The sequence below is a fragment of the Ovis canadensis genome, chromosome X, assembly GCF_042477335.2.
Source record: "Ovis canadensis isolate MfBH-ARS-UI-01 breed Bighorn chromosome X, ARS-UI_OviCan_v2, whole genome shotgun sequence".
NCBI lineage: Eukaryota > Metazoa > Chordata > Mammalia > Artiodactyla > Bovidae > Ovis > Ovis canadensis.
Window position 1 is genome coordinate 67,562,844 of NC_091727.1, and position 26,733 is coordinate 67,589,576.

At 37.9% G+C, this 26,733-nt stretch overlaps 1 long non-coding RNA gene across 2 annotated transcripts in view; it reads left to right on the plus strand.

Moving 5' to 3' along the window:
- The window catches only part of LOC138931087 (uncharacterized), a 187,448-nt gene that overhangs the window by 111,966 nt on the left and 48,749 nt on the right, over positions 1-26,733 (plus strand). The gene's annotated exons all lie outside the window — the stretch shown is intronic.

A 26,733-nucleotide genomic window follows, 5' to 3' on the forward strand; every position in this document is an offset into this window, starting at 1 on the left:
ACCATAATAAGGATGAAAATTCATAAGTTCAATATCCCATATGAATATAGATACAGAACTCCTCAATAAAACATTATCAAACCAAATCTAGGTGCATGTTAAATGGATTACTCATCATGAACAAGTCAAATTTATTCCAAGAATGCAAAGTTGGTTCAACATAAGAAAATCAATCAATGTAGTACTTGATATGATTACAGTAAAGGGAAAAACGCCCTCATGATTATCTCAGTTGATGCAGGAAAGGCATTTGACAAATACTAGCATCCTTTCATGAGAAAGCCTCTCTGAAAACTAAGAACGTAGAGAAAATTTCTTAACATGATATAGGACATTTATGAAAGACCCCAGTTAACATCATATTCATTGCTGAAAGGCTGCAAATTTTACCCCTAAGATCACTAGCAAGATAAGGATTTGCACTTTCATCATTTGCCATTCATTTCTTACTATTATACAAGAGAAACATTGGGTATCAGCATTGAAAATGAAGGGCTAAAGCTACCTGTGTTCACAGATTATATGACGTAAGCTTTAAAAAATCCAAAAGAATCCACAAAAAACGTAGTAGAGCTAGAAAACAAGTTATCATACTTGCAGGGAACAGATGAAAACAAAAACCAGTTGTAGTTCTGTATGGCAGAAGTAATCAAAAAATTTAATTCAAGAGTGCAATTCCATTTATAATAATATCTAAACAATTAAATCCAAGGAGAGAAAGGAGATCTTGAGGAGCTGCCATCTGCACTGCCATCACCAGTGCAACTATGCCAGATTCAACCAACAGGAGACCAAGTCCACCACCCCACCACTACTTCTTCTTGCCACTTGCTTCCATATTCTTGGACTCCTTCTAACAGCTTGCTGAAACATAATGGAATACTGTGATGTTCTAGGAATGCAAAAACATGCTTCAGCCAAATATATTAAATAGGCATATTGGAAACTGTCAGTAGCATAGCAACTGGATAAAAATCTTGAAACTAAGGAAGAGGAGAGAAAATTCAAATACCTGAAGCATATGAGGTTTGATCAGATACTAGGGCTTACCTGATAGCTCAGTTGGTAAAGAATCCACCTGCAATGCAGGAGACCCCCGTTCGATTCCTGGGTTGGGAAGATCTGCTGAAGGGATAAGCTACTCACTCCAGTATTCTTGAGCTTCCCTTGTGGCTCAGCTGGTAAAAAATCCACCTGCAATTTGGGAGATGTGGGTTCGATCCCTGGGTTGGAAGATCCTCTGGAGAAGGGAAAGGCTACCCACTCCAGTATTCTGGTCTGGGTAATTCCATGGACTGTATAGTCCATGCAGTCCCAAAGAGTGAGACACAACTGAGTGACTTTCACTTATTCATCAGATATTAAAAAATGGGACATCTGTGACAAGCACACCAAAAACAAGTGATGGAGGTGGAAGTCATTTTGACAGGTCATTTGAGTTTGGCTATGAGCAACCTAGATAGCATATTAAAAAGCAGAGACATTACTTTGCCAACAAAGGTCCGTCTAGTCAAGGCTCTGGTTTTTCCAGTGGTCATGTATGGATGTGAGAGATGGACTATAAAGAAAGCTGAGCACTGAAGAACTGATGCTTTTGAACTGTGGTGTTGGAGAAGACTCTTGAGTGCCTTGGACTGCAAGGAGATCCAACCAGTCCATTCTAAAGGAAACCAGTCCTGGGTGTTCATTGAAAGGACTGATGTTGAAGTTGAAACTCCAATACTTTGGCCACCTCATACGAAGAGTTGACTCACTGGAAAAGACCCTGATGCTAGGAGGGATTGGGGACAGGAAGAGAAGGCGAGAAAGAGGATGAGATGGCTGGATGGCATCACTGACTCTATGCACATGAGTTTGGGTGAACTTCAGGAGTTGGTGATGGACAGGGAGGCCTGGTGTGCTGCAATTCATGGGCTCACAAAGAGTTGGACACGACTGAGCGACTGAACTGAACACATTTCATAATCCAAACTTTATTGTCAGGTTATTATTTGTTGGAGAGTCCTGGAAACTTCTTCAAAGACCCATCTGAAGACATTTTGGGGAATTCAAGGTGCCCCATGGAAACAATAATGGGCACAGGGTCATTTTTCTCAGCCATAGGTGGATTTCCTAGTTTTGGAGGTGGGATTTCTTCTTTTGACATAAGATTTACATTCTTCAGTTCACTAGGTCACTGGGACCTCACTTTATTCTCTTCCACATCATTAAATGGCAGTGGCAGTGGGATGGGCAACATTAAGTTTATATCAACTTCTACTAAATTAATGGCAGAAAAATAATTACAAAGAGAATTGTCAAGAATGGTCAAGAAAGAATAGAAGTTGAAAAAGATGGTCAATTGAAGTCCTTAACAATAAAATTGCAAGGAGCAGCAGCTGTGTTTGAATAAGGAGTGATTGCATGCATTTAACTGAAATATTAAAATTGTTGTTCAGTCGCTAAGTTGTTTCTGATTCTTTGTGACCCCATGGACTGTAGCCTGCCAGACTCTTCTGTTCATGGCATTCCCCAGGCAAGTATGCTGGATTTGGTTGCCATTTCTTTCTTCAGAGGATATTCCTGACCCAGGGATCAAACCTGTATCTCCTGCATTGACAGGTGGCTTCTTTACCACCGAGCCATCAGGGAAGCCCATTTTATACATATTTGAGGATTAATAGGGACATATGTTGAAGATTAAAAATGAAGTCAACTGTACCTAACCTAGCTATTTATGAACAGTTCACTGGAGCCCCTATTTGTCATAGACTTTCAAGTTTATTGTTGGGACCTCATAATAGTTCCATATGTTTTGGTTCTTTAAAATTGTTCTAAATTTGTACATGCACTTCGTGTGAGTGCTCATGCCTCAGTTGTGTCCAATTCATTGCGACCCCATGGACCGTAGCTCTCCAGGCTCCTTTGTCCATGGGATTATCCCTGCAAGAATATTGGAGCGGGTTGCCAGTTTATCCTCTAGGGTTTCTTCTAAACCCAGGGATCAAAACCCATGGCTCCTACAATGGCAGGAGGAATTTTTTTTTTTTTAACCACTGAGCTACCTGGGAAGCCAGTGTATACTGTTTTAGTCAGTTAGTTCGGTCACTCAGTCATGTCCGACTTCTTGGAACCCCGTGGACTGAAGTACACCAGGCTTCCCTGTCCATCACCAACTCCTGGAGCTTGCTTAAACTCATGTCCATTGAGTCAGTGATGCTATCCAACCATCTCATCCCCTTCACCTTTCTGCCTTCCATCTTTCCCAGCATCAGGGTCTTTTCCATTGAGTCAGTTCTTCGCATCAGGTGGCCAAAGTATTGGAGCTTCAGTTTCAGCATCAGTTCTTCCAATGATATAAGGTGGCTGTGATTCTTTTCTACACTAACACCAACACAGACCTTCTTTTCCATTGTGTTTAAAGCATGATACAAGTAGTGTCAGTCTGCTTTAAATTCAGAATAGCCAGGATGAATCTTCTACCAAAAAGTATTTAAAAGATCTCAGTATTTAGTAGTGAAAGATTAATGCATTAATGGTAATACTTTTCTAATATAAATTGAGGATGTTTTCTACTTTTGCATGAGTGCTGGCAATTTAGTATACTTTGACAGTTATTTAAATATGTCATGCTAAGCTTAGGCTTAAAAAAGTGAAGCTAGTAAACTGGGTGTCATGTGCTTAAAAAGAGAAGGAGAGGAAATGTGAATGTGTTTGATGCATTCTTTCCTGAATGCAACTTGTAAAATCTAAATTAATTAATTTCCAAATTAAATTCTCAGTAGTTTATCTAGCCAAGAAGGCAAAGGGCTACTACTCTGAAAACTATAAAACATTTTGTTGAAAGAAATTAAAGAAGACCTAAATAAATGCAAAGATATTCTATGTTCATTGGTTTGAAAATTTTATACTGTTAAGATGAGAATGTTACCCAAAATGATCTACAGATTCAGTGCAAAATTGTTATCAGAATTTCAAAGACTGTTTTTGGTAGAAATAGAAAATCCTATCCTAAAATTCAAGTGGAATCTCAAAGAATCAATGTTAGCTAAAACCATCTTGAAGGAGATAAATGTATTTGAGAAATTGCAATCTCAAACTTCAAAACTTACTACAAAGCTACAGTAGATAAAACAGGATGATCCTGGTATTAAGGAGAGACATAGATAAATGGAATAGGATATAAATGTAAAAAGAAACCGTAGCATATATGATTGATTCATTTTTGCCAAAGGTGCCAAGACCATTTAGTAGGGAAAGGACAGTCTAGGATATTCACATGTAAACAAATGAAATTCAACCCATATACCATATATGTTATTGTTTAATTGCTAAGTCTTGTCCAGCTCTTTTCTGACCCCATGGACAGTAGCCCACCAGGCTCCTATATCATATACATAAATTAAAGTGGATCAGAGACCTACATTTATATGATAAAACTTTAAAATTCTTAGGAAAAAATCCTGCAGAAAATACTAATGACATTGGATTCTGTAATGATTTCATGAGTATGACACCAAACACACAAGAAATTAATGTAACAATGAACTTCATGAAAATTAAAACATTTTGTGCATCAGAAGCTATGAAGAAAGAAGAAAGACAATCTAAAAACTATTGTAGAATATTTGAAAACTATATATCTGAAGATAGATTAGTACCTTGGATACGTAAAAACATTTAAAACTCAACAATAGTTAAACAAACCCACCTGAAATTGGGTAAAGGTCTTAAGTACACATTTCTCCAAAAAGGTATACAAACTGCGAAATAAGAACCACAGTGAGATACCATTTCACAGCTACAAAGGATGTGTGTGTGTGTGTGTGTGTATATATATATATATATTTTTTTTTTTTAAAGAAAAGTGTTGGCGAGAATATGAAGAATTTAGATTCTGGTGGGAATGTAAAAAGGTGCAATTGCTATGGAAGACAGTTCAGCAATTTTTCAAAAGTTTCAATATAGAATTGCCAAATGACATAGCAATTCCACTTCTAGGTTCAAAGAAAGAACATTAAACCAGCAAGGGAAAAGCAACAAGTAACATACAAGGGAAACCCGATACGTTTCTACTGATCTCTGCAGGCCAGTAGGGAATGGCAGGATATATTTAAAATACTGAAAGGGAAAAATCTAAAACCAAGATTACTGTGCCTGGCAAGGATCTCATTCAAAACTGATGGAGAAATAAAAATCTTTTCACACAAGCAAAAATTGAGAGAATTCAGTACCAACAAACCATTTTTTTAAAACAAATGTTAAAGGGATACAAAATACAAGAGAAGGAAAAAGATCTACAAAATCAACCCAGAACAATTAAGAAAATAACAATAGGAACATATATATCAATAATTACTTTAAATGGATTAAATGCTCCAACCAAAAGACAGAGACTGGCTGAATGGATACAAAAACAAGTCCTACATATATGCTGTGTACAGGAAACCCACTTCCAACCTAAAGACACATATAGACTGAAAGTGAGTGGATGGGAAAATATATTCCATGCAAATGGGAAGCAAAAGAAAGCTGGAGTAGCAATCTTCATATCAAGACAAAGTAGACCTTAAGAGAAAGGTTACAAGAGATAAGGAAGGACACTACATAATGATCAAAGGATCAATCCAAGAGGAAGACATAACAATTGTAAATATCTGTGCACCCAACATAGGAGCACCTCAGTACATAAGACTGATACTAACAGACATAAAGGAGAAATTGACAGTAACACAATAATAGTAGAAGATTGTAACACCCCACTCACACCAATGGACGGATCATCAAAACAGAAAATTAATAAACACACATCTTAAATGATAACATTAAATTAAATGATAACATTAAATGATAACATTAGATCTCTTTGATATCTGCAGGACATTCCATCCAAATGCAGAAGAATACATGTTCTTCTCAAGTGTACATGGAACATTCTCCAGGATAGACCACCTCTTGGGTCACAAATCAAACCTCTGTAAATTTAAGAAAATTGAAATCATATCAAGATCTTCTCCAACCACAACTCTATGAGATGAGATAACAATTACAAGAACAAGTGTAAGAAACAAATACATGGAGATTAAACAACATGTTTCTAAATAACCAACAGGTTACTGAAGAAATCAAAAGGGAAATTAAAAAAAATTCTAGAAACAAATGAGAAAACACAATTCAAAACCTATGGGATGCAGCAAAAGCAGTTCCAAGAGGGAAATTTATAGCAATACAATCTTACCTTAAGAAATAAAACATCGAATAGACAACCTAACGTTACTCCAAAAACAACTGGAAAAAGAATTTTAAAAAACCCAAAATTAGTAAATGAAAAGAAATCACAAAGATCCCAGCAGCAGTAAATGAAAAACAAACAAACAAACAAAAAGAAACAATAGTAAAGATTAATAAAACTAAAAGCTGGTTCTTTGAGAAGATAAAATTGACAAACCCTTAGCCAGACTAATCAAGAAAAAAAGAATCAAATCAACAAAATTAGAAATGAAAAAGGATAGGTTACAGCAGACAATGAAGAAATAGCAAGGATTACAAGAGACTATTATGAACAGCTATATGGCAATAAAATGGTTAACCTGGAAGAAATGGACAGGCCAATATCACTGATGAACATAGATGCAAAAATCCTCAACAAAATTTTAGCAAACAGAATTCAGCAACATATCAGAAAGTTCATACGCCATGATCAAGTTGGGTTTATTCCAGGAATGCAAGGATTCTTCAGTATATGCATATCAATCAATGTGACACACTGTATTAACAAATTGAAAGATAAAGACTATATGATCATCTCAATAGATGCAGAAAAAGCCTTTGACAAAATTCAGCACTCATTTATGATTAAAACTCTTCAAAAGATGTGCAAAGAAGGAACCTACCTCAACAAAGTAAAGGCTATATATGATAAGCCTACAGCCTACAGTGAACATTATTCTCAATGGTGAAAAACTGAAAGCATCCCCCCTAAGTTCAGGAACAAGGCAAGGGTGTCCAACTTCACCACTATTATTCAGCTAAGTTCTGGAAGTCCTAGGAGTGCCTAAGGAGACAAAAGAACTGCACACAGAAAACAATAAGACAGTAATGAAAGAAAGATGATGTAAACAAATGGAGAGATATTCTATGTTCCTGAGTAGGAAGAATCAATATTGTGAAAATGAATATACTACCAAATGCAATCTACAGAGTCAATGCAATCTCCATCAAATTAGCAATGGCATTTTTCAAAGAACTGGAACAAAAAATTTCACAATTCATGTGGAAACACAAAAGACCCCAAATAGACAAAGCAGTCTTGAGAAAGAAGAATGGAGCTGGAGAAATCAACTTTCCTGACTTCAGATTATACTTCAAAGCTGCAGTCATCCAGACAGTATGGTACTGGCACAAAAACAGAAATACAGACCAATTGGCTAGAAAGCCCAGAAATAAACCCATGAACCCATGGGCACATTATTTTTGACAAAGGAGGCCAGAATATACAATGGGGCAAAGACATCCTCTTCAATAAATGGTACTGGGAAAACTGGACAGCAATATATAAAAGAATTAGAACACTTCCTAATGCCATACACAAAGATAAAATGGATAAAAGACCTAAATGTAAGACCAGAAACTGTAAATCTCTTAGAGGAAAACATAGGCAGAACCCTCAGTGATCTAATAAATCAAAGGAAGATCCTCTATAACCCACCTCCTAGAGTAACTGAAATAAAAACAAAAGTAAACCTGGTTAAACTTAAAGCTTTTGCACAGTAAAGGATATTATAAGAAGGTGAGAAGACAACCCTTTCGAAATAATAGCAAATGAAACAACTGACAAAGGATTAATGTTCAAAATATACCAGCAGCTCATACAACTCAATGCTAGAAAAACACCCAGCCCAATCAAAATGTGGGACAAGACCTAAACAGACATTTCTCCAAAGAAGAAATACAGATGGCTAACAAACACATGAAAAGATGCTCAGTATCACTCATTATTAGAGAAATGCAAGTCAGAAGTACAATGAGATACCACTTCACACTGGTCAGAATGGCCAGGATCAAAAAGTCTACAAACAATGAATTCTGGAGAGGGTGTGCAGAAACGGGAATGCTCTTACAGTGTTGGGAATTTAAATTTATACAGCCTCTATGATAGAGAGTATGGAGATTCCTTAGAAAACTTGGAATAAAATCACCATATGACCCAGCAATCCCACCTCTAGGCATATTCCCTGAGGAAAACAAAATTGAAAAAGACACATATATTCCATTGTTCATTGCAGCCCTATTTACAATAGCTACAACATGGAAGCAAGCTAGATGTGCATTGACAGACGAATGGATAAAGAATTGGTGGTACATATACACAATGGAATATTACTCACCCATAAAAAAGAACTCATTTGAGTCAGTTCTGATGTGGTGGCTGAACCTAGAACCTATTATACAGAGGGAAGAAGCTCAGAAAGAGATAAATATTGTATTCTAATGCATATATACTGAATCTAGAAAAATGGTATTGAAGAATTTATTTATAGGACAGCAGTGGAGAAACAAACATAGAGAATAGACTTATGGACATGGAGAGAGAGGAGGAGAGGGTGAGATGTATGGAAAGAGTAACATGGAAACTTACATTCAGTTCAGTTCAGTTGCATTTCCTTATGTAAAATAGCCAACAGGAATTTGCTGTATGGCTCAGGAAACTCAAACAGGGGCTCTGTATCAACCTAGAGGATTGGGATGGGGAGGGAGATGGGAGGGAGGTTCAAAGGGGAGAGGATACACGTTTACCTATGGCTGATTCATATTGTGGTTTGACAGAAAACAACAAAATTCTGTAAAGCAATTATCTTTTAATAAAAGAATAAAAAGATAGAAATGTAGTCTGTGGCATTAATAGCATACAGATTGGGAAAGAAATGGAGATATACAGAAGCAAAATGTATATACTATTGTAATTATGTCAGTGTTACCCTGAATTAGATTGTTATAAATTAAGATGTTAATTGTAATCCTAAGGCAACCAGTCAAATAATGACTAAAAGATATAGTAAAAGAAATGAAAATAATACACTAGAATATATTCAGTTTAGAAATAAAATAAGTTATGGAAAAACTAAAAAGACATAAGATATATGGAACATTAAGTATCCAAATGCCACAAATAAGTCTTTCCTTAGCCATAATTACTTTGGATGTAAGTGGATTAGATGCTCCAATTAAAAGGCAGAGAATGGCAGAATGGATTTTTAAAAAATGGTCCAACTAAATACTGTCTGGAGATACTTTAGTTTTAAAGACACAAATAGCTTGATAGTAAAAAGATAGTGTATGGAAACAGTACTCAGAAGACAGCTGAAGTTCCTATACTAATACAATACAAAATAGACTTTGAGATAAAATTGCCAGTAGAGAGAAAGGACATTATATAATGGTGAAATCATCAATCCATGGTTAAAAAAAAAAAAAAGCAGTTTAAGTTTATATGCACCTCACAATAAAACTCTAAAACAGAAGTAAAAACTGAAGGAATGGAAGGGAGTAATAGGTAATTCAACTACAATAGTTGGATATGTCAATACCTTACTTTTAATAATGGAAAGAAAAAGTAGAAGATCAGCAAGGAAATGGAATACTTGAACATCCCTAATTATGAAGCAGACCTAATCGTTACCTGTAGAACACTTCATGCAATCACATCAGAATATCCATTATTCTCAAGTGAACCTGGAATATTCTCCAAGGTAGATTATATCTTAGGTCATTAACATGTCTTAATAAATTTTTAGAAGGATTTTAGTAACAGAAAATACGTGTTGTAATTGAAATGTGAAATTTATAGCAGAAGGAAAAATTTTTTTAAAATGTGGAAATTAACACAATACCAAGTGATCAGTCAGTTAAAAAGGAAACTGTAAGGGAATATAAAATGGTGCTTTTGCTATGGAAAATAAGTTTGGCAATTCCTCAAAAACAAAGTTACCTTATGATACAGAAATTCCACTCCTAGGTATATACCCAAGAGAAATGAAAACATATTTCCATACAGTACTTAAACATGACTGGTAACAGCATTATTCATAATAGCCAAAAGTGAAAACAATGCAAATAGACATTCACTTTTGGATGAACAAATAAAATGGATGTGGACAAATGAAGCATAACCATACAATATAATGGATGTGGACAAATGAAGCATAACCATACAATGGCTTTTTCTACAGCAATGAAATGAAGAACTGATACATGCTGGGACATGAATAAATCTTGAAAACTCACTGAGTGAAAGAAACCATATATAATGTTATGTATCATATTCTATTTATACCAAATAATTGGAATAGATAAATCTGTAAAGAGAGTAATCTGTAGAGTTGTAATGGCTAGGATGTGGGAGGAGAGACAAATTAGAACTAACTGCTAATAGGCATGGCTTGGTTTTTGGGGTGAGGGTGTCAACAGAAATATTCCAGAATTAGTGGTGATGTTTGAATATCCTAGCAAATGTCCCCCAAACCACAGAAATGATTAATTTTATGTCATGTAAAGTACATGTCAATTTGAAATGCTATAGGTTCCCCATATGGCCATAAACTATATACAATCTTCCCACATGCAAAATACATTTACCCACTATAAAGGCCCACAAAAATTTCATCTCAATAAAGGAAAGAAATGGTATTGACCTAACAGAAAGAGAAGGTATTAAAAGGAGGTGGCAAGAATTCACAGAAGAGCTGTACAAAAAAGATCTTAATGACCCAGAAAACCACAATGGTGTGATCACTGGACTAGAGTCAGACATCCTGGAATGTGAAATCAAGTGGGCCGTAGGAAGCATTACTATGATCAAAGATATTGGAGGTGATGGAATTCCAGTTGAGCTATTTCATATTCTAAAAAATGGTGATGTGAAAGTACTGCACTCAATATGCCAGTGAATTTGGAAAATTCAGCAGTAGCCACAGGACTGGAAAAGGCCAGTTTTCATTCCAATTCCAAAGAAAGGCATTGCTAAAGAATGTTCAAAATACCACACAATTGGACTCATCTCACATGCTAGCAAGGTAATTATCTAAATTCTTTAAGCTAGGCTACAACGGTACGTGAACTGAGAACTTCCAGATGAACAAGCTAGATTTAGAAAAGCCAGAGGAACCAGAGATCAAATTGCCAACATCTGTTGGATTATAGAAAAAGTAAGGCTTAAAATTTAAAAAATAAAAAACTAAAAAAAAAAAAAAAAAAGAAAAAGTAAGGGAATTCCATAAAACCATCTGCTTCATTGACTACACTAAAGCCTTTGACTATGTGGGTCACAACAAACTCTGGGAGATTCATAAAGAGATAGGAATACCAGACCACCTTATCTGCCTCCTGAGAAACTTGTATGCAGGTTAAAAAGCAACAGTTAGAACTGGACATGGAACAACAGACTGGTTCCAGATTGGGAAAGGAGTACATCAAGGCTCTATATTGTCACCCTGCTTATTTAACTTCTATGCAGAGTACATTATGTGAAATACCAGGCTTGATGAAGCACAAGCTGGAATGAAGATTGCAGAGAGAAATACCAGTGACCTCAGATATGCAGTTGACACCATCCTTATGGTAGAAAGGGAATAGTAAGTAAAGAGCCTCTTGATGAAAATGAAAGAGAAGAGTGAAAAAGCTGGATTAAAACTCAACCTTCAAAATACTAAGAAAATGACATCCTGTCCCATCACTTCATGGCAAATAGTTGGGGAAACAATGAAACCAGTGACAGATTTTGTTTTCTTGGGTTCCAAAATCACTGCAGATTGTGACTGTAGCCTTGACGTTAAAAGACAGCTTGCTCCTTGGAAGTAAAGCTATGACAAACCTAGAGAGCATATTAAAAAATAGAGACATCATTTTGCCAACAATGAGAACATCACTTTGTCCATATAGTCAAAGCTATGGTTTTTCCAGTAGTCATGTACGGATGTGAGAGCTGGACCATAAGGAAGGCTGAGCACCAAAGAATTGATTCTTTTGAACGGTGGTGTTGGAGAAGACTTGAGAGTCCCTTGGACTGAAAGGATATCAAACCACCCGTCCTAAAGGAAATCAGTCCTGAATATTCATTGGAAGGTCTGATGCTGAAGCTGAAGCTCTAATACTTTGGCCAAATGATGCAAAAAACTGACTCACTGGAAATGACTGTGATGCTGGGAAAAACTGAGGGCAGGAGAAGGGGGCAACGAAAGATGAGATCATTGGATGGCGTCACTGACTCCATGGATATGAGTTTTAACAAAATCCGGGAGATAGTGAAGAACAGGAAAGCCTGGTGCGCTGCCATCAATGGGTTGCAAAGAGTTGGACATAACTTTGAGACTAAGGAACCTAGATGTCCATCAGCAGGTGATTGGATATGGAAGTGTGGTACATATTCACAATGAATATTACTCATGTATAAGAAGGAATGCATTTCAGTCAGTTCTAATGGGCTGGATGAAACTGGAGCCTATTATAGAGAGTAAGTCAGAAAGAGAAAGACAAATACTGTATATTAATGCATATATATGGAATTTAGAAAGATGTAACGACAATCCTATGTGCATGGCAGCGAAGGAGACACAGATGTAAATAACAAACTTTTGGACTGAGTGGAAGAAGGTGAAGGTGGGTGATTTGAGAGAATAACATTGAAACATGTACATTACCCTATGTAAAATAGATGACCAGTGCAAGTTTGATGCATGAAGGCACCCAAAGCCAGTGCTCTGGGACAACCCAGAGGGATGAAGTGGGAGGGGGGTTGAGTATGGATGGACCTGTGGCTGACTCATGTTGATATATGGCAAAATCATCACAATATTGTAAAATAATTATTCTCCAATTAAATTAATTAAAAAAGACAAAAACAACAAGTTCCATAAAGTAACTATTGATAATTCCTAGCATCTACTAAATATTTGACAACATCCACATCACCAGATGGTCAACACTGAAATCAGATTGATTATATTCTTTTCAGCGAAAGATGGAGAAGCTCTATACAGTCAGCAAAAACAAGACCAGGAGCTGACTGTGGCTCAGATCATGAACTCCTTATTGTCAAATTCAGACTTAAATTGAAGAAAGTGGAGAAAACCACTAGACCATTTAGGTATCACCCAAATCAAATCCCTTATGATTATACAGTGGAAGTGAGAAATAGGTTTAAGGGCCTAGATCTGATAGACAGAGTGCCTGATGAAGTATGGATGGAGGTTCGTGACATTGTACAGGAGACAGGGATCAAGACCATCCCCATGGAAAAGAAGCATAAAAAAGCAAAATGGTTGCCTGAGGAGGCCTTATAAATAGCTGTGAAAAGAAGAGAAGTGAAAAGCAAAGGAGAAAAGGAAAGATATAATCATCTGAATGCAGAGTTCCAAAGAATAGCAAGGAGAGATAAGAAAGCCTTCCTCGGTGATCAATGCAAAGAAATAGAGAAAAACAATAGAATGGGAAAGACTAGAGATCTCTTCAAGAAAATTAGAGATACCAAGGGAACATTTCATGCAAAGATGGGCTCAATAAAGGACAGAAATAGTATGGACCTAGCAGCAGAAGAGATTAAGAAGAGGTGGCAAGAATACACAGAAGAACTGTACAAAAAAGATCTTCACAACCCAGATAATCATGATGGTGTGATCACTCACCTAGAGCCAGACATCCTGGAATGTGAAGTCAAGTGGGCCTTAGAAAGCATCACTACGAATAAAGCTAGTGGAGGTGATGGAATTCCAGTTGAGCTATTTCAAATCCTGAAAGATGATGCTGTGTAAGTGCTACACTCAATATGCCAGCAAATTTGGAAAACTCAGCAGTGGTCATAGGACTGGAAAATGTCAGTTTTCATTCCAATCTCAAAGAAAGGCAGTGCTAAAGAATGCTCAAACTACCACACAACTGCACTCATCTACACACTAATAAAGTAATGCTCAAAATTCTCCAAGCCAGGCTTCAGCAATACATGAACCGTGAACTGCCAGATGTTCAAGATGGTTTTACAAAAGGCAGAGGAACCAGAGATCAAATTGCCAACATCCGCTGGATCATGGAAAAAGCAAAAGAGTTCCAGAAAAAACATCTATTCCTGCTTTATTGACTATGCCAAAGCCTTTGACTGTGTGGATCACAACAAACTGTGGAAAATTCTGAAAGAGATGGGAATACCAGACCATCTGACCTGCCTCTTGAGAAACCTGTATGCAGGTCAGGAAGCAACAGTTAGAACTGGACATGGAACAACAGAGTGGCTCCAAATAGGAAAAGGAGTACGTCAAGGCTATATATTGTCACCTTGCTTATTTAACTTATATGCAGAGTACATCATGAGAAATGCTGGGCTGGCAGAAGCACAAGCTGGAATCACGTTTGCTGGGAGAAATCTCAATAACCTCAGATATGCAGATGACACCACCCTTATGGCAGAAAGTGAAGAGGAACTAAAAAGCTTCTTGATGAAAGTGAAAGAGGAGAGTGACAAAGTTGGCTTAAAGCTCAACATTCAGAAAACGAAGATCATGGCATCCTGTCCCATCACTTCATGGGAAATAGATGGGGAAACAGTGGAAACAGTGTCAGACTTTATTTTTTTCGGCTTCAAAATCACTGCAGATGGTGATTGCACCCATGCAATTAAAAGACATTTACTCCTTGGAAGGAAAGTTATGACCAACCTAGATAGCATATTAAAAAGCAGAGACATTATTTTGCCAACAAAGGTCTGTCTGTTCGAAGCTATGGTTTTTTCCAGTGGTCACGAATGGATGTGAGAGTTGGACTGTGAAGAAAGCTGAGTGCCGAGGAATTGATGCTTTTGAACTGTGGTGTTGAAGAAGACTCTTTAGAGTCCCTTGGACTGCAAGGATTTCCAGCCAGTTCATTCTAAAGGAGATCAGTCCTGGGTGTTCATTGGAAGGACTGATGCTGAAGCTGAAACTCCAATACTTTGACCACCTCGTGCAAAGAGTTGACTCATTGGAAAAGACCCTGGGAGGGGTTGGTGGCAGGAGGAGAAGAGGACGACAGAGGATGAGATGGCTGGATGGCATCACTGACTCGATGGACATGAGTTTGAGTGAACTTCGGGAGTTGGTGATGGACAGGGAGGCCTGGCATGCTGCGATTCATGGGGTTGCAAAGAGTTGGACACGACTGAGCGACTGAACTGAACTGAATGGAACTTACATAGGAGGCATTCAATGGAATTCCTATTATTCAGGAATTCTTTGATAAAGGACTTATAATTCCTTGTGCCAATTCTTATAATAGGCTGATTTTACCAGCAAGAAAGTCAAATAAAGACTGGAAGTTTGTTCAGGACCCGAGAGCTATAAATAGCATTGTAATCCCTTGCCACCCTGTGTTTCCTAATCCTTACACTCTGCTCTCAGCTATTCTAGAAACTACCTGTTATTTCTCAGTAATAGAAATGTGTAGTGCATTTTTTTTAGTACTACAATGAAAGCAGAAAGCCAATACTATTTTGCCATTGTGTGGGAAGATCTTCACCATATCTGGATAGTTATGCCATAAGGCTATACTGAAGGTTCCACTTATTTTTCTCAAATACTTAAGCCTGATTTGGCTGCTCACTTCCTTAATGGCTCTGTTTTAATTCGGTATGTAAAGAATTTGCTTTTGTGTTCTAAAACTGAACAGGACTCTGAAAGAGATACTATCTGTTAGAACAATCAGCCTCTGAGGGTCATACAGTGTCCAAAGACAGACTGCAATTCTTGTTTACCAGTTATGAAATATTTGGGTCATTTGATATCCAAGGAGGGATTGTTAATTGATTGTGAAAGAATTAAGGGAATTCTAGCTTTCTTGTTCCCTGAAACAAAGAAATAGCTGAGAGGATTTCTAGGTTTGACTGGATATTATAGGAATTGAGTACCTCCTTACCCCCTCATTTCCCAACTCCTCTGTCTATGCTTGTGTGTGTGTGTGTGCGCTTAGTCTATCAGTCATGTCTGAGTCTTTGTGACCCCATGGAGTGTAGCCCACGAGGCTCCTCTGTCCATAGGGATTCTCCAGGCAAGAATACTGGAGTGATTAACCATGCCCTCCTCCAGGGGATCTTCCCAATCCAGGGATCGAGCCCAACTCTCCTGCATTGCAGGTGGATTCTTAACCATCTGAGCCATCAGGGAAGCCTCTATGTGTTACTTAAGTCCAACCAATCAAGCCTAATTGAATGGACAATAGAAAAGAGAAAAGGCTATAGATGTCTTAAAATCTTCATTGATTCAGGCTTGGACATTAGGCTATCCTAACTATAAATTACCATTTTTTCTCTTTGAGCATGAAGATAAAGGAAATGCCCTAGAGGTGTGTTAACTCAGAAACATGGTGACCAGCATCAACCCATAGGATAGTACAGCCACCACCTAGATTCAGGGAAAAGAACCCTCATGGTGTATGCAAGTTTTTTCAACAACAACTGTCTTGTTCAAAACTACTTAAGAGCTCACGGTCGGGTCTCATTTGACTGTCTATGTTCACATTTAGTGGAATCTCCTTTAAACTCCCATTATACTCAGTGCTGTTCTGTGAGTACACTCACGTTTTTCAAGGTATTGTTGCTTTCTTTGCCTAATATTACTTTGGCTCAATGAGTTAATCTTAACGCCACAACTTTGCTTCCAGAACCACAGGAAGAAAACAGCCACAACTGCATTTTACTAATGGATTATCTTCTTACTCCTACGAATGCTTTACAAGCAGTCCTATCAATAATGCTGACTTAATTTGGTTTACAGATGGATCTTACTTAAAGGATGAACAGGAACATTACCAAGCTGGATATACAATAATGTCCACTTTTGACATAATTGGAGTTTTTACTTACTAGAACCAAAGTTGGCACAACAAGCTCAATTAATTGCTCTAATCAGGGCTTTCAACTAGCCAAAGATCAAATAGCAAATATTTACACTGATAGTCCTCTAAGCTTTTGGACTGGGTCAAGATTTTGGAATGCTTTCGGAAAGAGGATTTCTTACTTCCTCAGTGCAATTCATAAAAACATGGGAAATTAGTCTAAGAATTATTAGACTCCATAATTATGCAAACAATTGGCCATTATCTAAATACCTGGACATTCCAAATCTGATTCAGTAGAGGCCAAAGGGAATCAATTTGCTGGCTCAGCACGTAAACAGGCTGCTTTAAGTTCTATTCATCTCCAGCCCTGAGAATGTCCACTACTTTAACTTTACCCCAATTTAACTGTTAATAAATTTCCCCTACAAGTTCAACAATTCGTTCCAGAAGGCAAAAAACAAAAATGGAAGAAGGGAAACAAGATTTTTAAAAATTTATTTATTTTTAATTGAAGGATAATTGTTTTACAATATTGGTTTGATTTCTGCCATACATCGACATGAATTAGCCATATATGTACATATGTCCTTTCCCCCTCAAACCTCCCTCCCACCTCCCACCCTTGCCCACACCTCTACATTTTTACAGAGCTGTCTTTGAATTCCCTGAGTTATACAGCTGATTTCCATTGGCTATCTATTTTACATATGGTAGTGTATATGCTTCATGCTATTTTCTCCAGTCATCTCACCCTCTCCTTCCTCCCCCACTGCCCTTGTCAAAAGCATCTATTCTTTGATACTCAGCCTTCTTTATGGTCCAACTCTCACATCTGTAAATGAATACTGGAAAAACCACTGGAATAGCTGAGTTGATTTTACTGATGTCTGAAGATGACTGCTGTTCCTCAGGCACTTGTAACAGTAAATGGTTAACTTTCTTTTCATCTGTCTGTATTCTTGTTTTCGCTGCCATCAATTTCTTGGTAATTATGTTCTTGTCTGCATCTAAGTTTTATAAATCTAAAATCATTCCACCCTTTGGTGAAAAGATAATATGGGCATTGTGTACCTCTGAAAGGTCTCATCCTCATCAAGTGAATTGGAGCACATTTTACCAAGAGGAACACATGTCTTTCAGTGATAGTTCCTAACTGAAAAGTAACTGTTCTGGTTTAAAAACTTGTACAGGTAAATTAGAAACCCCTATCATTTGAATGCACTGTTTACTTTGAGGGAGAGGGCAATGAATAAAGGTAGGATTAAGAATAAATAATGTAGCCCCCATGTATCCAAGGGCTTTAGAAGTTTTCTGTATGATTGTTATTTTAATTTCCCCTAAGGTAGTTAGGAGAGCGAATGCTTTCTCGTAATCCTCAGAGCAACTGCATTCTTTGTTAATCCTGCCTTGTTCTAAATCTTATTTAAATTTGTGACAGTCTCTTTTAAAATGTCCAGGTTTTCCACAATAAAGGAGTTACCACTCTCAGGTCTGTTGGCTTGCAACTTGAAAGTCAATACCCAAGAGGCAGTTGTTGGTAGAAAGAAAACTTGCTTTTAATTAGAATGCTGACAATCTAGAGAGAATGCATACTCATCCTCCAAAACCTAACTCCCAAGATTCTGCCTGGTCATGAACGGTTTTAAAGGGAAAAGGGCAAGTGGGTCTGAGTTGTCTCTATCTCCCAATGCATGCAGGCTTGTTGACTTCTCTTGATCTTTCTCTTTTTTTAATTAAAAATATTATTTATTTATTTTAACTGGAGGATAATTGCTATATTGTGATGGTTTTTGCCATTGAGATGCTTTCTTGTTCACACAGTTCCCTTGGTATTTGAGAGGTTAAGGGAAGCTAGGGGAACAATCTGAGCATGTGTTAATCACTTTTTCGTCATTTCTACTTCTTTGATCTATGGAAGGAACCAAGAGGTTAGGTGAAGTATTGTGTGATCAAAAGATATGAAAGGTATGATAGGGCCAGAGATGAGTAGAGCATGGTGGTACCTCCTTTAAGATTAGTTACAATATAGCTTTGTTAAAGTGACAGAACAAAGGGGCTTCTTGCAGAGAGCTCTTTCAAGCAAAGAGCTCTTTCTTGCCAAAAGCTGCATACAAATCCCCACTTGTCAGAACATCATTCCATTTTTGTGGGATTATGGGTGAAGGTCCATCTCTTCATGCTTACAGAGGGTGCTGTATTCTTAGAGTGGAAGATGTCAGTGTGGTTCTGTAGCATCTCTTCACTGACAGTTTTAGTTTGCCCATTTACTTATATGGGTAGAACAAGGTACAATTATTTTGATACCTACAAGGAAATTTATCATGAGCAGAAGTGTTTTTTGTTTTGTTTTTCCTTTCCTATTTTTAATTGAAGTCTAATTTACAATGTTATGTTGGTTTCAAATGTGATTTAGTTATACATGCATACATACATACATTCTTTTTCAGATTATTTTCTATTATAGATTATTACAAGATATTGAGTATAGTTCCCTGTGCTGTATACTAATCCTTGCCTACCTATTTTATATATTATAGTGTGTATACATTAATTGCAAACTGCTAAGTTATTGTCCCTACTTCTGACCTTTCCCCTTTGGTAACCATAAGTTTATATTCTATGTCTGTGAGTTTGTTTCTGTTTTGTAAATAAGTTCACTTATACCATTTTTAAAAAGGATTCCACATGTAAATGACATCATGATATTTGTCTTTCTCTGTCAGACTTACTTTGTTCAATATGATAATCTCTAGGTTCATCCATGTTGCTGAAAATGGCATTTCATTCTGTTTTCATTACTGTGTAATATGCCATTGTATATGTGTGTGTGTGTGTGTGTATCTCCCTATTTCTCTATTTATCTGTTAATGGACATTTAGACTGCTTCCATATCTTGGCTACTATGACCCATGCCCCCTGCAGTGGAAGCACAGAGTCTTAACCACAGGACCACCAAGGCAGTCCTTGTGAGTAGTGTTGTATGAACATTGGGTTTCATGTATCTTTTTGAATTAGAATTTTCTCTGGATATATGGCCAGGGGTGGGATTGCAGGATCATGCAGTAACTCTATTTTTAGTTTTTAAAGGAACCTCCATACTGTTCTCCATAATGATTACACCGATTTACATTTTTATCAACAGTGTAGGAGAGTTCCTTTTTCTCTCCATCCTGTCTAGCATTTATTATTTGTAGACTTTTTAATGATGGCCATTCTAAGTGTTATGAGGTGATACCTATGAGCAATAGTATTAATCATACTCTCTTAAGGATAATTCTTGGAATTGTGGTAGACATAGATTCAGGGCATCATCAAGATGGAGCATCTTCTCTCACGGCTAAAGTCTGGCTATCATGCAGTTAGCTTTTTCCTTATAGTGGCAGTAACAGTATCTGTAAAAGAACTCAAGAATATGCATCAGATACTGAATCTGCGACTTTATTGCCTTATCATGAACTACTTGAGCTTTTTTTTTTGTGACGTACAGAGGCCTGGGAGATTTCAGCTTTTCTACAAACAAAAGGCAGGGAGCATGAAAGGGGCTTTTGTATTTGGAGGGGAGACCTGCAGGGTTCTGCTTGGTTCCAAAGGCAGGTGTGGTTGTTTCGAGACTGACTGAGATTTGGGCTAGGTAGTCTCAATGGACTGCTGAGCTGTTGTAACTGCATATTCATAACCTTAGCAGCTTTTTCCTTTTCTCTTTTGTGTAAAGTTTTGGAGAGTTTGTTGGCAACAGTGACAAGTGTATTAGTATACATAGTAGCTCAGTCAAGTCCATATCTTTTTACCAGTCATATCAATTCATCTATTCCTTCAAGTAAAATAGTGGATCATTCTGATGGTTTAGAAAACTCTTTGGGTGAGTGCCAGAATGCTGTTTGACTATATTTTCAAATGTTTTGGAATAATCAAGAAAAGTCTCTTCTGACTTTTGTTTACAGTGATGGGTTTTTGCCCAATCTATTTCTTTTGGAAAGATTTTACCTATAGATTAATATAGGTTGTGGGCAATTTCTCTGTATTTCTGGTGAAGGCTTATGAAAATCGTCTATAAGTATCTTCTAACCCATTTCTTGGAGCCATTATTTTGCATTATTTTCAGAGACTAGTAATTGTATAAACTGTTACAAGTCTGAATATCCAGGCTCATAGGTTGTTACTGTTAGGTCATATTATTTAGCAAATTTCAAAGGATCCTATAAAGGATATGGAAAATCCTTAGTTAAGTTCTTAATTTATGTCTTAGGCCAAGGGATATAGATAAAAGCAAGCTCCACTTTACTTGTAGCTTTCTCCTTAAAGGGGGCAGCTGTTTTTTAGAGCTGTCTTTATCCTTTCCCTTAGACTCAATAAGTTTTTCCTTTTAAACTGAAAATGGAAGAACAAGAAGGTCAGGACAAGGAAGTTCAAAAAGAAGAGAATTTGAAGAACCAGACAGAAGAGGAAAGAGAGTGGGAGAATGAGCAATGATATCTGAGTTCCTTTCTTATTAGGGCACTGTTTCTAATAATTTTTGGTTTGTCTCTTGCAGTGAGACCATTTTATCATTCTCTCACTTTGAGGCTTTCAAAGTGATTAAATACTGATTAAAATGCACTTCCTATTCTGGCTATTTGATCTTATAGCTGGATTTTTCTAATTGAGCTTGCAAGTAAACCAACTTAGGTAAATCTAAAGTGTCCCACCTTGGCCAACTCAAGGGCAAGTTATATTTGGTCAGACCTTACTATTTGGTTAAATACTTGAAGGTGTCAATTCCATTGATGTTATACATGAACCCAGCTGGGTTTCCCATAGGTGCCTGTTTGTTTGGGAGTTGTTTGGCCTTCGAGGCACAGTTCCCACTATTATTTTGGCGGCCTAATTTAGATATGAGATATGAGCTGAATAAACTTTCTGAGGATGATGTGTTTAATTGGATGTGTGCTACTTCTGAGTCTAGCTCCTCAAGGAGTTACCCTTCAATCAGTTCAACTCTTTTATGTGTCTTGGTTTTTCCCTCTGACAGTCTAAAACTGCCATGGATGCTTGGAGCACTAGGTGATTAGCCTTTGTCATACTCCCTGGAAGGGCTGTATTTACTTAATGAGTGTAGTGAGACTCCTTGTGGGACCACTAAACATCACAAGGATTAATCCTCAGATACTTGTGTTGGTTCTTAATCACCTCAGGATATCTTGTGGCTGGAAGGAGCAAATGTCCCTTGTTCTTTGAAGATGAATAATTCAGTCTCTCATTTCACTAGCAAATGGTTTGTTCAGGTCATATATCAACTTGCTTTTCTAAAGTTAAGCCAAATTTAACTAAAACCAGCAACTTATGTTTCCCTGGGCCACCTGCCCAGATCCCCATTGGTCCGTACCTAAGAAAATGCACTAATGCCTCTTAAGAGTCCAAGTCTTAATTTTAAACAGCTCAAATAATTTTAGGATCAGTCAAACAGTGAGATTAAAATATTAGAAGCCAGTGAGTCTCAAAGGGCCCATGTTGGTACAAAGAGCCAGTTAGGGGTGTCTTCCAGGTGTTCTCTGGTGGGTGTTTCTGATATCCCGACAGGAATGCCATGCAAATGTCAATGAAAAAGTAATCAATATTCCATCTATCAACGAAGTGAAAAATTTTATTCATGTCAGCCTGAAAAGTATAACCTAGGAGATGGTCTTTTAGAGAGCTCTGAAAACTGTTCTACCTGTTAAGAAGTCAAAGCACAGTTACATAGTTTTTTGAGATAGAAGGTTATATACCACATGGTATATTGACAGTTTACACAATAAAGATCTGCATGAACAAAGTAGTGCGTCATCATGACCCCTTATATATTATCTTCTAAACAGTTATCTTGCTAGTATTAGGAGAGTATTTTGCTGTATATAGTTGAGCAGGTATTCCTGCCTTTGGAAAGGTCTGGTCAATGCATAATGCATATACAAAATGCATAGAAGGGAGAGATGAAGCAAAAGGGCAGTGAAAAAAATTGTTTGAATTTTCCTTGACTTTCTTTAAAATATGAATTTTTATTTCACCAGAACTAACTAAACTAAACAGGCAAACAAAATCAGACCAGCAGTTATCTAGGCCATTCTCTCACAGGCTTTTCTACCTTCTCCTCTAGATCCAAAGCACAAAACACTGTACCACTTTAGTCTGCTGCTGAGAATCTGAGGTTTAAAATGGTCATGCTGGGTTCATCTGAACAGAACCTGGGGTGAGGGATTTGCCGTCTATCCCATCCAATTTTTCATACCACCTCCCCATACACACTCTAGCACGTGGAGGCACAGAGATTGCGAAACCTCTTTGTTCCATAGAAGCTTCCTGAGACTGTTATTTCCAGCCCAAGGGCTTCCTCCTCTCCCTCAAGCAAAAGTAAATCAAGAGACCCTGGGTTCATTATTAATTCTGATGCAAATTCAGCATAGCTGGGAAAAGAAGGGACTGAACCAAGGAAACTTCAAAAACTTCAGCAGTATTGTCCAGGAGTAAAATGTAACCCTGCTAGTGAGACAGGAATCCTAGTTCTTGTCCACGGAGCCAAAGAATGGAATCCACGAACATGTAAACACTCATGGTAGCAAGCAAATAGGATTTATTAAACAAGAGGAAAATACAAAGCTCTCAGCATAGACACTGAGAGGGGGTAAAGAGTCCCCCCCAAGGTGGGACTATCAGCAGTTTTTATATCCTTTCGAACCAATCAATTTAAAGGTCAAGATACTTAACATCTTTATGGCTTCTCTTGATCCTTGGATTAAGTCATCACCTTTTTTCATGCCCCCTGGCCATTTTACCATGGACCAGATGTATGGGCTTAAGATTAATGATCACCAGTTGTTTTTCCCTCAGGCAAATGGAACAGAATTTAATTACTGCCCTTCCATGGATATTCTGCAAGTTGTACAAAATATCCTTACAGTTTGTTTTATACCTGATAAAAACTTTGTGAATTTAGTACATACACCATAGAATTTCAGAGCTTTTACTTTTTTTTTAGACGTTTTATTTTGTACTGGGATATTCCTATGTAGCTCAGTGGTAAAGAATCCAGCTGCCAATGCAGGAGACACAGGAGATGCAAATTTGATCCCTGGGTCAAGAAGATCCCCTGGAGTAGGAAATGTCAACCCACTCCAGTATCCTTGACTTGAAAATTCCATGGACAGAGGAGCCTGGTGAACTGCAGTTCAAGTGGTCACAGAGTCAGACACAGTTGAGTAACTGAGCATGTGTGCACTTATAGGCAATTAAGAATGATGTAACAATTTCCAGTGAACACTGAAGGGACTCAGCCATGCATATATATGTATCCATTCTCCTCTAAACTTCCCTCTGATCCAGGCTGCCACACAATGCTGAGCAGAGTTCCATGTGCTACATAGTGTGTCCTTGTTGGTTATCCATTTTGAATATAGCGCTGTGTACATTGTTGTTGTTCAGTCACTCAGTCGTGTCCAACTCTTTATGACCCCATGGACTGCAGCATACCAGCCTTCCCTGTCCTTCACAATCTCCCAAAGTTACTCAAACTCATGTTCATTGAATCAGCAATGCCATCCAACCATCTCCTCTGTTGTCCCCTTCTTCTCCTGCCTCCAGTCTTTCCGAGCATCAGGGTCTTTTCCAATGAGTTAACTCTTCACATCGGGTGGCCAAAATATTGAAGCTTTAGCTTTGGCATCAGTTCTTCCAGTGAATATTTAGGGTTGATTTCCTTTAGGATTGACTGGTTTGATCTCCTTGCTGTCCAAGAGATTCTCAAGAATCTTTTCCAACACTGCAGTTCAAAAGCATCAGTTACTTGGGGCTCAGACTTCTTTATTCAACTCTCACATCTGTACATGACTGCTGGAAAAACCACAGCTTTGACTATATGGATCTTTGTTGGCAAAGTGATGTCTCTGTTTTTTAATATGCTGTCTAGGTTTGTCATAGCTTTTCTTCCAGGGAGCAAGCATCTTTTAATTTCATGGCTGCAGTCACCATCTGCAGTGATTTGGAGCCCAAGAAAATAAAGTCTGTCACAATTTCCATTTTCCCCCATCTATTAGCCATCAAGTGATGGGACCAGATGTCATGATTTTAGTTTTCTGAAAGTTGAGTTTTAAGCCAACTTTTCACTCTCCTCTTTGATTTTCATCAAGAGGCTCTTTAGTTCCTCTTTGCTTTCTGCCATTAGGGTGGTGTCATCTGCCTGTCTGAGGTTGTTGATATTTCTCTCAGCAATCTTGATTCCATCTTGTGCTTCATCCATCCCAGCATGTCCCATGAAGTACTCTGCATATAAATTAAATAAGCAGGATGACAACATACAGCCTTGACGTACTCCTTTCCAAATTTTGAACCAGTCCCTTGTTCCATGTCCGATTCTCACTGTTGGTTCTTGACCTGCATACAGGTTTCCCAGGAGGCAGGTCAGGAGGTCTGGTATTCCCATCTCTTGAAGAATTGTCCACAGTTTATTTTGATCCACACAGTCGAAGGCTTTAAAAGTGTCTACCTGTCCATCTCAAATTCCCTAACTGTTCCTTGTTCCCCTGCCACCCATAGCTGTTTAGAGCTTTAAAATGAAACTGCTGGAGGGAGGTGATGGGGCCATGACACCTTATTTAAAAACACATATTATAATGTCTGCATTCAAACACTATAAAACCTTACCAGCAGACACATATGGGAAGAAAATGATGGCTATATGGACTTTAGAATCTCATTAACTAGACCAATCTTCCAAAGTGCTCACTGCCATTTTCTGTGGGTTGATCTTCTATAGCCTGCAAAGTGGTAAGGGAAAACAGCCCTCCTTGGGGAAGAGAAAGTTGCAGGCAGACTCTTGTGCTCCCTTAAAATGACCTCTGTGTTCTCAGAATCATTAAATTGATGTTTGTTAGTTACAATAACTTGGGGATGAGGTGTGACCAGTGTGGCATAACTTTTCAACCCCTCCAGGGCCTCCATTCTTCTCAGCTTCGAGGTTCAATTCTTACTGCCCTCATTGAGGTTATAAAGTGGCCAGAATAAAAACAATAAAAAAAGGAAATAAAACCTAGAAATGTAAAGTGTACTTCATTTCTGTGGCAAAAAGTGTGAAATGAGAGGGAAAAGAGGAAGGGGGAGAGTGTTAGGAGAGGAGGTTGCCTGATAAGGCTGGGACTTGTAGGGTTTGTAGAAAGTTATATAGATGTCTGTGTATAGTTATTGGTAGGGCTGGTGGGAAGGGAAGGGTATTCAAACTAAGAATGTGTTTTCTTCCCTGGTTTCTCATTTCCTTTCTGCCCTTTGAGCTTTCTTCCCTCTACTCCCATGCCTGTCCCTACTTCCTTCTTGAGCCTAGGACCAGTTTGGGATCTCCATTAAGGACTCCTGATACATTCATGGAATAGGGGGAGAAAAGCTGAAAGATTCACTCAGGAGGTTTTCCCACTGTTTTTTATTGATTCTGAAAAAGAGCACCCTCTGGAAGGGGATGGAAGGAAGTCCTGGGAATCTGATCTTGCTCCTTCTTAGGGACTACAATAAGAAGAAAAGCTTTCAAAGTACATGGTCAGGAGTTGGATGTAGAGTGAGAAATGAAATATTTCCTGCCATAGCAGTAAACAAGGATGTCACAGTCTCCAGCAAATGCAGCCACCACAAATGGTGAGCCTGGTGAGTCCTGAGGGAAATCAGGAAGGAAAAAATACCTGCCATCTAGCAGCAATCAGACTGCAGCCACTTGCTGCAGTGAGCCCTGAGGAAACTCAGGATGTGTAAACACAGGATTCAGGTTCCAGATAGGTGATGTGCATATCAAAGGAATGGTTTCCATGAGCCCAGACAAGCATCTTTCCATACATAGGAAAACTCTAAATTTCTTGGTGGTTTAGTAGCTAAGTTGTTTCCATCTCTTGTGACCCCATGGACTGTAGC